The sequence below is a fragment of the Symphalangus syndactylus genome, chromosome 4 (genome assembly GCF_028878055.3).
Source record: "Symphalangus syndactylus isolate Jambi chromosome 4, NHGRI_mSymSyn1-v2.1_pri, whole genome shotgun sequence".
Taxonomy (NCBI): Eukaryota; Metazoa; Chordata; class Mammalia; order Primates; family Hylobatidae; genus Symphalangus; species Symphalangus syndactylus.
The window spans coordinates 159,178,104-159,193,896 of record NC_072426.2 but is presented as its reverse complement, the minus strand read 5'-3'; the positions used below and the strand labels follow the sequence as shown (position 1 = coordinate 159,193,896).

Below are 15,793 nucleotides of genomic sequence, written 5' to 3'. Positions count from 1 at the left end.
TGACATGTCAGCTGTCATTCTTGATCACACACACAAACCCAGATGTTGCATTGGAAGCGGCAGAATGTCTAATATGGAATTGAAATGGTATCTTTTAAAATTGCTCTTACAAAAGGAAGAAAATTCCAGAAGTCATCTTGAAAATTTTTATTTCTAAATATCGATGCTTTAAAATCATTAGAAGAAACTCAGAGTATTTTAAGAAGAGTTAAATGGGAAAGTCATCCCCAAAGTGGCGGCCATTTTTTATGAGGACTCTGCAAGAGATGCTCAGAAATAGATTCTTACGTCATCAGTGTGCTGCAAGCGACAGACTGCATTGCAATGGATCGGGGAAGGGATATAAGCACTGGCATGATTTCGACATAAAATACATTGTCGGGATAGTTTGTGGGCGCGCCTATGGAGGAGGTAGGAAACCACCGTTTATCTTTATTATTTAGTATAGACGTTTAGGCTTGCAATTAGCTATTATACATAAAAGCCCAGTATGGTTTCCCACAATTTAAAGATTGGAAAATTGAAGAGATAGCCGGTATTACCTAAGTTACATGGGTAAAATGAGACTGCAATCTGGATGGTTTGAAGTTTTCTAACTTTTATTCTTTTCTTTTTTTTTTTTTCGAGACGGAGTCTTGCTTTGTACCCCAGGCTGGAGTGCAGTGGTGCGATCTCGGCTCACTACAACCTCTGTCTCCTGGGTTCAAGCAGTGCTCCTACCTCAGTCTCCTGAGTAGCTGGGATTACAGGCGCCCGCCACCACGCCCAGCTAATTTTTGAATTTTTAGTAGAGACGGGGTTTCACCACGTTGGGCAGGCTGGTCTCGAACTCCTGACCTCAGGCAATGTGCCCCTGCCAGCCTCCCAGAGTGCCGGGATTACAGGCGTCAGCCATTGCGCCTGGCCTATTCTTATATTTCTTTATTATGGCATCATTTTAGCATTTAAAAAAATGGCTAAATATTTGGGGAAGAATCAGGAGAAAATTTATTCATAGATTGTAGAGTATAAATTAAATATATTCATTTTATATGTATTTGAAGCTGAAATATCAGTGGAGAGGCCATTCTCAGGTTTGTGATGGAAGGCACAGTGGGGAACCTTCTCCCTTGATGATCTTCATGGAGCCCAGATGGATCAGGCCACACTGTCCACCCTGGATTCTGTGAGCAGCTGCTCTGGTCCTCTGGGGGCCAGGCTACAGTCTAGCCTGTCTCACCCTGATACCATGACTGCACTACTCTTGGAAGGAAGAAAGTGCTGTTCCTAGGTCAGGGCACACCACAATCTGCTAAAGTACTAAGGGCACCTAAATATCATTTGACGTCCCCAAACCAGGATTCTAATAGAGATCATTGTTATGCATAAGAAAATATGAAATTCCACCAGGTGCAGTGGCTCATATCTGTAACCCCAGCATTTTGGGAGGCTGAGGTGGGTGGATCACCTGAGGTCAGGAGTTTGAGACCAGCCTGGCCAACATGGTGAAGCCCTGTCTCTATTAAAAATACAAAAATTAGGCCGGGCGCGGTGGCTCACGCTTGTAATCCCAGCACTTTGGGAGGCCGAGGCAGGCGGTTCACGAGGGCAGGAGATCGAGACCACGGTGAAACCCCGTCTCTACTAAAAATACAAAAAATTAGCCAGGCGTGGTGGCAGGCGCCTGTAGTCCCAGCTACTCGGAGAGGCTGAGGCAGGAGAATGGCGTGAACCCGGGAGGCGGAGCTTGCAGTGAGCCGAGATTGCGCCACTGCACTCCAGCCTGGGCGACAGAGTGAGACTCCATCTCAAAAAAAAAAAAAAAAAAAAAAAATTAGCTGGGTGTGGTGGCAGGCACCTATATCCCCAGCTACTCAGGAGGCTGAGGCAGGAGAATCGCTTGAACCTCGGAGGCGGAGGTTGTAGTGAGCCAAGGTTGCGCCACTGCACTCCAGCCTGGGTGACAAGAGCAAGACTCCATCTCAAAAAAAAAATAAGTAAATAAATAAAAATACAGAATCATGACAAAAAATCACTATATCTACTCAGTAATGCGTCATATAGGTATGCACCTCAAAATACAGCTATCATTTACAGTGCATTAAATGAGCAGTGAATATCTTGGGAAAAGAGAGTTTGGAGAGATCCCAGAAGCAAGGAAACATCAATTAGAAAGGAGCAAAAAGAAGGTGTCCAGCTCCCTGTCCAATACGTGTACTGGAGCAGCAATAGGCTGAGCTAAGTCAGGGCTGCAGAGTAGAATAAGTCTTTGGAATAAAGACGGTGACCCTAGGCTGTGTATGTTACAGGGAAATTATTACTGAGTATTTTCTGTGTCCAGGAATTGGGCGGGGTGCTGGAAGGCAGTAGTAAGCAAATTCCCCATGGACTCTGAGGAATGCAGTTTCCTTCAGAGAAGACAAACATTAAATGAATAACTACAAATTAATTATGAATAGGCACAGTGCTAAGAAGACATACTAGGCATTCGATTGCTAACAGAGGACCTCATTAAATCCAGAGGCCAGCAATGTTTTTTGGAACTGAAATGTGAAGAATAAATAGAAGTTAATTAGATCCAAAGAAGAGCAAAGAGCATTCTTGGTGGACGGAACCATGTGTGTGAAGGTCAGTAAGTGGGAAGGGGATGCCACATGCAGGCAATGGGGTGCAGCCCGGCATGGCTGGAGGAGGAAACGCACGCATGTCAGACTCCAAGCCCTGGGATACAGTCACGTGAGTTACAAGCACCTGAAATTTAATGCCAATTTAAGTTTCCTTGAAGCTTGTCAGCTTGCTTCTGGGCTAAAGTGAGGTTCTGAAGAAAAGCATCTTTATTTCATCAAAGATGAATGTCAGGATAATTGACAACATTATCTTAGCAGGCTGGGTCAAGGACATTTCAGATAGATTAAAGCACAAAGCAGCAATTTAAATTACTCTAATTTTCTTTATGTTGTTATTTGATCTATGCTTAAGGACTCTGAGGAATGTAGTTTCCTTCAGATCTCTTAAAAGACTGTGATGTTGATCACAATTATTCTGGTTGCAAGGGACAGAAATCCCATTAAAAATTGCTATAACAAACCAGCCAACTAAAAAAGGAACATGTTGCCTCACATTATTTGAAAAGTCCCAGATTCCCAAATCAAATGCTGTTGTACAGACCTCGTCTTTATGTCTTAGCTCTGGTTTTCAAGATGTGAACTTCACTCTAGGACAGGTTCCCGACATGGTGGCAAGAAGTTTTTCACTTTCCCAAGCTCACCTTATAGCAGCTTAGCAGCCTGGTAGGAAAGGAAGCTCATTGTTTTCTCAATGGTTCAACTAACGTCCTGCGGTCAACTGTCCCCTGAACACCTTGGGTCATGTGACCATCCTTAAACCAATCACCGAAGCCAGAGTTCTGGGATATGCCAGTGGTTCAGACCAGGATTAACCAGAGCCTGGAGTCAGCATCAGCACCCCCAAAACCACATGGTCTGGAAGTGAAGAGGAACACTATGGCTTGCTGAAGAAAATAAAGATGCTGTTATCAAAGGAAGTGATGGAATGGGGCAACAAAAGAACAGATCTTCTCAATACAAATTGAATCTTTTTTTTCAATCATTGAGAAGTTAGTCTGTTTAGGGTGATTGGATTTAGTCTTGCTTTACCCACAGTTAATCATACTAGTTTGCTACTTTAAACTTAATGAAAAATCTAAAATGTTTCATAAATCATTGTATATGATTTTGTTTTATACAGAGTTATACATAAGGCAGATTTTATAGGGCAAAGCCAATATTACCATGATATGAATGATTATGCAAAAAAGTCAGTATATTCAATTGGATGTCTGAAAGCATTAACTGACCTAGAACCTAGAGAATAAAGAAAAAAAATCTCAGATTTTTGTGGGCATGAAGGAAGTGGTTGAGAAACAGAGCCTAGAGTTTTACATGTCAGTAGAAATAAAACAGCTTTGTAAATTTTAAATAGAAGCCATTGCAAGAAAACTTAGACATTAAAACATGCATTCAGATGTTGATTGGGTTGGTGACATTATGTGAAATATGATTCAGCCCTAAAGTTTCTATGGAGTTTGTTTATTCTGATAACATGAAATGTGAATGGCCAAGATTCTGAAACCTGAAAACTCCTCCAACATTAACATAACAGAAAAAAATTTAGAACATAAAATCTCATGTTTATGAGCAATCAGTTTGTCTGAATTCTTATTTTTCATGTACTAAACAGTTATGCTGTCAGCTCAGAGAATGTGGCTCTAAAATCAGATAGACTCATGATCTCATTCTTACTAAATAAGAGTGTGTTATGATACATGACATCAACAGAATAAACGACAAAACCACATGATCATCTCAATAGACACAGAATAAGGATTTGATAAAATTCAACAACCTTTCAGGATAAAAATTCTTAAAAAATTAGGTATAGAAGAAACGTATCTCAACATAGTAATGGCTGTATATGACAAAACCTCAGCGAACAACATACTAAAGTGGAATAAGACATGAATGCCCACTCTCACCATACTTATTCAACATAATACTGGAAGTCCCAGCCAGAGCTATTAGGCAAGTAAAAGAAATAAAGTCATCTAAATTAGGATGGAGGAAGTCAAATTGTCCCTTTCTGCAGACAACGTGATTTTACATTTGGAAAAACCTAAACTCCACCATAAAACTCTTAGAACTCATAAACATTCAGTAAAGTTGCAGGATACAAAATCAACATACCAAAAATTGGCAGTGTTTCTGTACACCAATGATGAATTAGCTGAAAGGAAATCAAGAAAGTAATCCTAAAAAAAAAAAAAAAAAAAAAGAAAGTAATCCTATTTACAATAGCTACCAACATAATAAAATACTTAGGAATAAATTTAACCAAGGAGGTGAAAGATCTCTACAAGGAAAACTATAAAATACTAATGAAAGAAATTGAAGAGGACACAAAAACTGGAAAGACAGCCCATGTTCATCAACTGAAAGTATGAATATTGTTAAAATGACTATACCCAAAGCAATCTACAGATTGAATGAAATCCCTACCAATAATATTCATCACAAAAAGAGAAAAAATAATCCTAATATTCATATGGAACCACAAAGAATCCCTAAGAGCCAATGCAATTCCGAGCAAAAAGAACACAGCTGGAGGCATCACACTACCAGATTTCAAAATATACTACAAAGCTGTAGTAACTAAAACAGCACGGTGCTGGTATAAAAACAGACACATAGATCAGCAGAATAAAATAGAGGATCCAGCAATAAATTCAGGTATTTACAGCCAACTGATGTTTGACAAAAGTGTCAAGAACATATATTGGGGAAAGGACAGTCTCTTTAATAAATAATGTTGGGAAAACTGGATATCCACACACACAAGAATGAAGCTAGACCCATATATCTCATTATATACAAAATATCATCTCAAAATGGATTAAATGCTAGAATGGCTGACCTGAAATTGTAAAACTACTAGAAGAAAGCATAGAGGAAACATTGCATGACATTGGTTTAGGCAAAAATTTTATGGCTAAGACCTCCAAAGCACAGGCAATAAAAACAAAAATAGACAAAGAGGACTATATTAAACTCAAAAGCTTCCACACATCAAAGAAAACAATCAACAGAGTGAAGAGACAACCTGCTGAATGGAAGAAAATATTTGTGAACTATTCATCTGATAAGGGACTAATATTCAAACTATACAAGGAGCTCAAACAACTCAGCAGTTTAAAACAACACAAATAATGTCATTAAAAAGTGGACAATGATATGAATAGACATTTCTCTCTCTTTTCTTTTTTTTGACACAAGGTCTGTCTCTGTTGCCCGGGCTGCAATGCAGTGGCATGATTTTGGCTCACTGCAACCTTCACTTCCTGGGCTCGTGAAATTTATTTAAAGAAGACACATAATGGCCAATAAGTATATGAAAAAATCCACAACATCATTAATCATCAGGGAAATGCAAATCAAAACCACAATGAGGTATCATCTCACTCCAGTTAGAACGGCAATTTTCAAAAAGACAAAAAACAACAAATACTGCTGAGGGTTAAAGGGGACTCTTATATACTGTTGGTGGGAATGTAAACTAGTACAGCCACTACAAAGAATAATTTAAAGTTTCCTCAAACAGCTACAGATTGACCTACCATATGATCTAGCAATCCCATTGCTGGGCATAGATCCACAGGAAAGGAAATCAGTATATATATATTTTTTTTTTTGAGACGGAGTTTCACTTTTGTTGCCCAGGCTGGAGTGTGAGTGCAGTAGTGAGATCTCAACTCTCTGCAACCTCCGCCTCCTAGGTTCAAGGGATTTTCCTATCACAGCCTCCTGTGTAGCTGGGATTACAGGCATGTACCACCATGCCCGGCTAATTTTTGTAATTCTATCAGAGATAGGGTTTCACCATGTTGGTCAGGCTAGTCTCAAATGCCTGACCTCAAGTGATCCACCCACCTCAGCCTCCCAAAGTGCCAGGATTCCAGGTATGAGCCACCACACCTGGCAGAAATCAGTATAATAAGAGATACCTGCATCCCCATGTTTATCGCAGCACTGTTCACAATAGTCCAGATACAGAATCAACCTGGGTGTTCATCAACAGATGAATGGACACAGAAAATATGGTGTGCATGTATACACACACACACACACACACACACACACACAATGGAATACTATTCAGGCATAAAAAGAATGAAATTCTGTCATTCACAGAAACACGGATGGAACTGGAGGTCATTACGCTGAATGAAACAAGCCAGAAACAGAAAGATAAACACTACATGTTGTCATATGTGGAAGCTAGAAAAGTTGATTTCATGAAGTAGAAAGTAGAATAGTAGTTACTGATAGGGAGAGATTGGTTAAAGGATACAAAGTTACAGCTAGATAGGAATTAGTTCTAGTTTCTGTATCACTGTGGGCTGACTATAGTTAGCAAAAATTCATTGTGTATTTTCAAATAGCTAGGAGGGGGGTTATTTAATGTTCCCAACACAACGAGATAATAAATGTTTGAAGTGATGGATATGTTAATTACCCCGATCTGATCCTTGTCCATTGTATGTATTGAAACATCACTGTGTACCCATACATATATATAATTATTATGTGTAAATTTAAAAAATAAAAAGTATTTTTAAAAGAGTGTATCACTCTGCTTGGTTACAATACAATGTTCATTTATTTCAGGTATCTATCTTTGCCAAACAACTAAGAAGTTTATGACTTGAACACTGAATAAAGCGAGTCGAAAGTGTTGAAAATTTAGTAGACAGGCAAAAAATGTTTGTGAATGGTATTTTTAAAAAATCATTTGCAAAACTATGGAAAAGTCAGTAGTTCATAATGACTCAGTCTGTGAACATGCAGTAGAAAGTCACAAAACTAAAATGTAAATGTATATTCCATAAAGCTTTAAATTGCAAAAAATATGATTGTTAGAAATATTATAGGATACTAATAGCATTTGACTTACAAAGTTCTACCCTGCTAGCAAAACAGGTAGAAGATGCCAAAACGCACTCCACCACCTGCAACAATCACATCAAGGTTAGAAAGGTCAGGAATGTACCGTTATGGAACACCTGCTGAATGTCAAGCTCTTCTTACCTCAGTTATCACCAAGCCCATTACACAGATGAGTAAATTGAGACTCAAGAAGATTAAGAAATTCGCCTAAGGCTATATAGATATTTACAGGCCTGAGATATGAACCGAAGTCTGCCTGGCTCCTTAGCCTATGTCCCTTTAGTCACAAAAGAGCATTAAGCACCACAATTTTGTTTATTTTTTGTGAGAAGGAAACTCATTTCTGTATGATGATTTATGTTAGATATAAATTTACCACAGACATTGTTACTTTTTCCATAGATCTATACATGCTTTAAACTCTTGCTGTCTTTTTATATGAGTGTGTGTGTGTCTTTGTCTGTCTTTAACAGCAGTAAAGTATTCAAATTGACCCTTTATTTTTGACAAGTCTGATCTAATTATAGAGGAGATATGACATGGCAAATCCAATTACAATTGAGGCACTATTCTTCTAGGATATTTTCAGGATATAATCTTGCTTTTTAATTAAGTCAGTATATTAGTGATTTTTTGAAGTTTATTTTACCCTCAGGTATTATGGAAAATTCAACTAGAATATGAATCAAGTCTTTTGTATTTTGTATGTAATCTGTGCCACATATAAATGACCACTTTATGGGAAATTTGATTTTCATAAGAGTTAAGTTAATTTGGTTCACAGCCCACCAAATCTAATACTTCTGTATTTGGTAAATTAATTTTCTAACCGGTCTACCCGGAACGACACCACCTGTTAACTGATCTCTAAAAAGGACGCCAAATCCAATCCTGAGAGTCACATTTTACTTGTTCCCTCTAGCAGCCTCCCTGACTGGTCCAGTCTTCATACTTTGCTTTGCCCTCAAGCCATTTCCATTTTGCAGAATTCAATTTCTGGCTTAAGCTGGTGTTTTAGAGGAATGAGGTCACTCAAATCTCATTTGCCAGATCTCTCCACCAAAGGACAATAACCAAGGACTGAGTGGAAAATCTCGCACAAAGCCAGATTCGAATTTGTGCTAATGAGACAGCAGTGTTGCTTACAGCGATGCTATCTCTCAAAGGCAGCACAGTTCCGAAAAGCACCCTGGTCGCTTCTAGCTCTCCTGGGCAGGCCCAGAGACGGCAAGTCTGGAGGTGACCTCGTTTTCAGGAGTTTTGTTTTCTTCCCCACGCGAGTGGCCAGCACAGGCTCTGAAGACGAAGGTACGGCCTTAGCAAAAAGTGCCGTCTCTGGCTACAACTGTGTTAAAGGCAACCCATTGTTTCATATCATCCAGTTTTATTAAAATCATGGCATACTGCAGAGGTGTTTCAGTAGACAGAAAACAATAGACTTGGGGCCTTCGATATGAGTTCACATTTACTTGCTGTATGGTTTTGGTTTAAGTCACGCAAGGTCTCTGTGCTTCACTTTCTTTCTTGTTAAAAATTGGAGAAAAACACAATATCCAACAAACTTAGCTCAGACATGAGGAAGCGTGACATAAACATATAAAGGATAAAGAGTTACAAATGCACATTATTGTATGTTTGATGTTAAACTAGGAAAAACAAAACTTCCACCTTTGACATGGACAAAAGCTATCGTAGCAACACCAAAGGTAATATGAATGGTGTGATACGATCAACCAAATTTACTTCCATATGGTGTTCTGATCGGAAAGGAGTTCTCGACAGGTATGTTTTGTACACATCTGAACAAGTCTCACTCCCATGAAATTATGCTTTTCGTGGAAACTTTGACCGCATTAATCTTGGCAGAGTTTGGGTAGTGTTTTTGGAACGCTGAAAGGACTCTTTCATTTTAACTCCCATGAAAGGCTTTATTTTAACATACTGTATTAGGAAAATTCAAAAAGAAGACGAAAGTTCCATCATCCTTCTGATAGTGTTTCATGAAAATACAACAGTCAGAAGTGCATGCTCCGGTGTCACCTTCACCATCACTGTCATCTGTGTGTAAAACGAGCCCTTCAACCTTCAGTCATTAATTGTTCATTTCACACTTAGTCGTTTCATAAATTCATGTTTGCACAGTACATTCATACATTGACATTTTCACCTCCAGGCAGTTTTTATGCAAAGAGAATTATCTCCCTCAGCAATTGATCCCACAGTGAGACAAATTCCCCCAGCTATCTTCTTCTAAAACTCCTAACTTTTATAAAGCACAGTGACTCTTTCCGGCCACTGCAGTGGTGGCCCAGTCGAAATGCTATGCTAGCTTTCTGGAAGAGTTAATTGACCTCAAGGCTGGATAATGTGCCCTAGAGAAGATAAACAACTGGGAAAAAGGATCTCGAAGTAGGCGATTGCTCTGCACTTACTTACACCAAGATTTCAGGGAACAGTGGGGACTTATATTCTTAATAGTGGAATTGAAATGTGGAATGTGGAAGGATTGAGAAGTACTAAGGGCTGAGACCCAGCACCTTCTGTGTATGAGGAGCACATAAGTCATCCTTCTTCGGTGAAAACGGCCTCTGAGTTGTTTTGCCAAACCAAGCCCCTCTAACAGTAGGAGATTGTCAAGGCTTCAATTAGTAAATCCCTAAGCACCAAAGTTAATGACGTGAGCAGTGAAAAGTGGTGGGAAACTCATTCCCAGGGAAGGGAAGAGTCAGATCAGCCGTCATCGCCACTGGGCACAAAGAAGGACTGGAGTCCACCACCAAAAGAGGTGTTTGCGCTGCCTCCAAAAAAGGAAGCAAAACTATTTAATCATTATTCTTGTTAGGTAAGTTTCAGTAACGTTTTTCCAAGCAATAAAAGACTGCAGAGAACACTTGGATGCTGATTGCTCTTAAGACAGTGGCTCAAGTCTTATGCACAATCAGGGAAAATATGAACATATATTTAAGGAATTAAGGAAAAGAGAAGGATAAAAAATAATTTTTCTTTGATAAGCAAAGTTGGGAATCTCTGACTAATATAATAATAAAGGCTGCACCATTTAATAATTGAGAATAATGTCAGTGCTTACAAAAAAGGGGAGGTCAATTTGTATAAAAAATAGATAGTACGCTACTGAAATACTACAAAACTAAGCATGAATATGAAAAGTAACGATGGAAGCCCACATATGTCAAAAGTTTGGTTAAAGCTTCAGGCCCTGGATACTTCCAAGCCAGGTTCTTTAATGAGTGAATGAAGTTAATAAACATGTAGATACCATCTTAAGGAAGTTATGAAAGCCTGCAGACACTGGGCATTTTATCCTTAAATTACAAATGAGGAAAGAATTCTTGATGGAGGCCTCTGGATATCCAGCTAAACCTCCCTCCCTTTACTCCAGAGTGACCACCCTTGTTGCTGGGCCCATGGCTGCCCAGTCAGATACCACATTTCCAAGTCATCCTTGCAGAGGAAAGAATTCCTGATGAGGAAGATCGCTGTTTTGATGGAGGCCTCCGTATATCCAGCCAAACCTTCCTCCTTTTACTCCAGAGTGACCACCCTTGTTGCTGGGCCCATGGCTGCCCAGTCGGATACCACATTTCCAAGTCATCCTTGCAGAACTGATGCAACGGTTCTCACCAATGACATGAGAATAAAGTGACGTTTGCCACTCCTGGTCCTGGCCTTCAAGTATCGGGCAAGCACCCTTCCATACTTTCTGTCTGTCTCTCTCTAAAATGCTGAGATCCTACTGAACCCTGGGGAAAACACCCCAAGGAATGGAGGAAAAGAAGATGGAAGGAGCTGGTTCCCTGCAAGGTCCCCATGGAGAGGGCCCCACCATCAATTCAGACCACTCACCTCAGCGCACTTACGTGAGAGTGAAAGAACTGTTGGTATTTAAATAGCATGAACATGGTTTCAATTGGTTTTATGTCTGTTGTCTTGGCATCATTATAAATGGCATTCCCTTTCGCTGTCAAAATGAATTACACAGTCGCCCTATTTTAACCCAGGGTATCATGGTACCTCTTTATATTGGCAGCTTGGTTTCCCTACAACTGATAGAGGAGCCAGAGCCAGCACCTGCAACTCGGATGCTGACACGGCAGGACCTAGAACCTGTCCACTGAGTTAGCGGCCAGGAGGCGGCAGAGGAAGGCATGTTTATTTCAGGGTAGGGAACCAGTGAGCCTTGTTATGCGCGGTGAGATGTTTGCAAGACTGTCCCCTGTGACTGAAATATTTGCAAGACTGTCCCCTGTGACTGAAATGTTTGCAAGACTGTCCCCTGTGACTGAAATGTTTGGAAGACTGTCCCCTGTGAGTGAAATGTTTGGAAGACTGTGCCCTGTGAGTGAAATGTTTGGAAGACTGTGTGCCCTGTGATAACCTGAGAGGCAGACCACGTGTACAGACCAAACCTGGAGCCGTGGTGACAGAGTGTGGATCTGTGTTGCTCGACCTTGCTGCGTTAGGGAGGTTTTACAAGATAAATAAACACAGGCAAGAACTGGCTTGTTTTAAAGCAGAGATGGAAGAAAGCAGATGGGGCTGGGGCTAGAAATCCCTCCTGCTTCTGTGCTCTCAAAGGCAGTAGATACATAACTTGGTTTTCAGAGCCTTTCTTAAAAGCCTACTGTTAAGCCAAAGCCAAAAAGACCCGATTGGGGTGTTACCTCTACCTATAAGCTCACTGTTTCCCATGGCCTCAAAATTGGTGCCTTCACAATAAAGAGAGGGATGGATCCCAGAAGCCAGGCCATCAGGCAGGCCTGGAGAACTATGTGCAGGCTGGAGTTCTGTGCACGGTTTCTGGAACCTGGGACTGAGTGAAAGAAAATAAACACACTAAGAAGCCCACAAAATTTTTAAAAACCACAAACCTGGTTTACAAATGCCTGTGACTACTTGAAACCTAAGCAAGCCGTTAGCCCCGCTCCACTTTGGATATGGGTGTGGACACAACGCACAGAGAAGACCCTTTCCAAAAGGTGAAGCCAGCTGTCACAGCCAGATTCATGGGAGATGGTGATCAAGGGTGACTCCGGGAGGCGCAGAGCCAGCCGCAGTCAGGGCAAGTGGCCAAGGACACGCTCAGGGGCAGGGCAGGGCGTGAGCAACTCCTGCCCAGCTGGGGACCATCAGAGATCCGCCCTTTGCTCCTCCCTTGTCCCAACCGAGTCTTCCCTGCAGATGTGCTGTTCCAGCTCCACCACTGTGGTTGTGAGTGGGAGAGACATAGACAACTGGCCCTTTAGCTGGAGGCCGCTGGACAGTGAGCCACTACCTCTGGACCAGATCAAAAAGACCCTCCAGGCCAGGCGTGGTGGCTCACTCCTGTAATCCCAGCACTTTGGGAAGCCTTGGTGGGTGGATCACCTGAGGTCAGGAGTTCAAGACCAGTCTGGCCAACATGGCGAAACCCTGTCTCTACTAAAAATACAAAAAATTATTAGCCAGGCATGGACACCTATAATCCCAGATACTTGGGAGGCTGAGGCAGGAGAATCGCTTGAACCTGGGAGGCAGAGGTTGCAGTGAGCCGAGATCGCGCCATTGCACTGCAGCCTGGGAGACAGAGCGAGACTCTGTCTCAAAAAGAAAAAAAAAATCCTCCAATACCGATACTGCAGGGACCTAGACCTTGGGCTGGGGGAAATGCAGAGGGGACTCTGGGGCTCCCCATGGAGGGCGGCACATGTGCCTCATGTGTCTGTGCATAGGATAAGAGCACACACAGATATCGGGTGACACTGGAGGGGTCTGAGCTAGACACAGCTCATTACCAGATCAGCTTCACACTCTGGAAACGCTGTGCTGACCCTGCACTTGCAGCTGGGTTTCCAGGATGACGTTTCTGAACTTTCCATGGAGAGAGTGGTGGCCTCGTGACTGAGTGCCAGCCACTGGAGTTTGAGTGGAAGTGGCATTTGCCCTTCTGAACCAGGGCCTTAAAACACTGAGCATGCGCTTCTCGACCCTCTCCCTTCACCCGCTCTGGTAGACGCAGGTGCCTCTGACCCAGTTCTCATCATGCAGAAGAGGATGTGCTAACGAGATGGGGGGGACGTGCTCTTTGCCAGCCTGCACTTCCCACCACCTAGGGATGGCTTTCTGAGAGGGAGAAATACACGTAAAGGTTTTTATGCCACTATTTGGGGGATTTCTTTGTCACCATACTAAGTCTTCACCCTGATGCTAACCAATTAGAGCTATTTGTAAATTCAGTTCATCCATCTGTCGGGTAAAGCAATGTGTGGTGACACCTGCATGGCGTCAGACACCACAATAGATTCCTAGGCCCATGTGCTGGGCTACCAGCCAGTCACTGCCACGCTGTGCTCAGGCATGGTGCTGTGCCCACGGCCTCTTGGCAGGCCTGCAGGCTTCCGGCCATGCCACGGCCTGCAGAATCCCAGAGTGTACACAGTGGGACTGGAACCCAGAACTCGCTGACTCTCAAACTGTTTATCTTTCCATTTATAGATGTTCAATTTGGTAACAGATTTGCAAACGCACTAAAATTTTTCAGGAATGTAGGTTTTGCGTGTGTGTGTTTTTAACATATCAGCCATGTTTATTTTGCCTTTTCTATTAGACGTTAAAATTATGTTGCCAATATTTTGATAACTTGATTTTTTAATATAAATAAATAAAAGCATATGCCCCATGCCAGTTTAACTTCATTTGCTTAGGTTCTGGGAATTTTCCATATACTTCAAGTTATAATTTTGGATTTTGAATAAAGCAACATTTTAAACTCTAAGAGTTCATGACTGCAGTAAATACTGGGTACAATATATCTTTCCATGTCTTATAATACATTGAACTTTGTAAAGAAATTGCCATTAAAACTTTTAAAGAAAAATATACTTTGGAAGGAATGTTCTTTGGTTTATCTTGGTAAATTCTCCCCAGTTATCTAAAATCGTATTATGGAATGTTCACTTGTTTGTGGAGGGAACACTGAAGGAGGGTGTTCCCCATCAGGTAAAATAATACATGATGTCCAGATAGTTCCTCCCTTTACTAATATGAAACAGGAAAAATGCAGGAAAAGAACAATTTCCTAATATTAAGATATGAAGTTATGTTCTGGAGGCTTCATTCACTTTCTTTTTTCTTTTTTTTCTTTTTTGAGACAAAGTCTCACTCCGTCACTCAGGCTGGAGTGCAATGGCGCGATCTTGGCTCACTGCAACCTCTGCTTCCTGGGTTCAGGCAATTCTCCTGCCTCAGCCTCCCGAGTAGCTGGGATTACAGGCATGCACCACCACACCAGCTAATTTTTTTTTGTATTTTTAGTAGAGGTGGGGTTTCACCATATTAGCCAGGCTGGTTTCAAACTCCTGACTTTGTGATCTGCCTGCTTCGGCTCCCCAAAGTGTGGGGATTACAGGCGTGAGCCACTGCACTTGGCCCACTTTCTTTAATTTAATAAGTATTTACTGGGCGCTTCCGACGTGGCAGCCTTTCTGGTAGCCCCGGGGTTGGCATTGAAAGCCCAGGGGCTGTCTGCACTGCTACTGGGCTGGTGTTGCAGGGCACGCTCCGTGTACGCAGCTCTCTGTGCTGGAGGAGCAACCACAGGTGGGCAGGCAAGTCCCTTCCCTCCTGGAGGTTCTAGTCCAGTGCAGCCTCCCGTGAGGGTGCAGCCCGTTAGGATAAGTAGTTTTCTCTCTCCCATCATGAATGTTCTGCTACCGGAAACCAGGCAGCATCTGTTCTTTTTTGGGAACTTCTCTTTAGTACCTTACATCTCCAATTCCATCTGGTTAATTTCCGCTTATTTGTAGCTCCCCCTTGCTCATTTTTCAGATATTAGCTCAAGTGTGACTTCCTTAAGGAAGGCTGCCCTGAAACCTTAGTCTCATTAAGGTTTCTTTTCTATGATCTCATAAAACTGAATGTATTTTCTTCCAGGTGTTTATCTCACATGATGATTATACCTTCACTTGGATAATTATTTGATTTTTTGCCTCCTGTCTACTGAACTATAAGCTCTCTGAAGTCAAGGATTATTGATTTTTAAATAATTTTTAAATTTTTTTTTAAATAGAGACAAGGTCTCACCTTGTTGCCCAGGCTAGTCTTGAGCTCCTGGGCTCAAGTGATCTTCCCACCTGGGCCTTCCAAAGTGCTGGGATTACACATGTGAGCCACTGTGCCTGACCATGGACTGTTGATTTTAATTCATCAGCCTATCTCCTAGCACATGGCACAGCTATGGGTTTCAAGGAAACAAACAAAATATTCCCACAAGCATGTAAATATCAATTATTAAAATTTATGGAATGAATGGATGAAAG

The 15,793-nt window shown here is 41.6% G+C and overlaps 1 protein-coding gene across 4 annotated transcripts in view; it reads right to left on the bottom strand.

Moving 5' to 3' along the window:
• Positions 1-3,325, bottom strand: part of TLR3 (toll like receptor 3) — a 137,624-nt gene extending 134,299 nt beyond the window's left edge. For 2 of the 4 annotated variants that reach the window (XM_055276636.2, XM_055276635.2), the window contains exon 1: positions 3,148-3,280. The gene's annotated coding sequence lies outside the window, so the exon portion shown is untranslated. Of the gene's footprint in view, positions 1-3,147 lie in introns of all 4 variants that reach the window. The other 2 variants (XM_055276641.2, XM_055276640.2) reach the window with 2 other exon arrangements.
• Between the last annotated feature and the right edge of the window lie 12,468 nt (positions 3,326-15,793).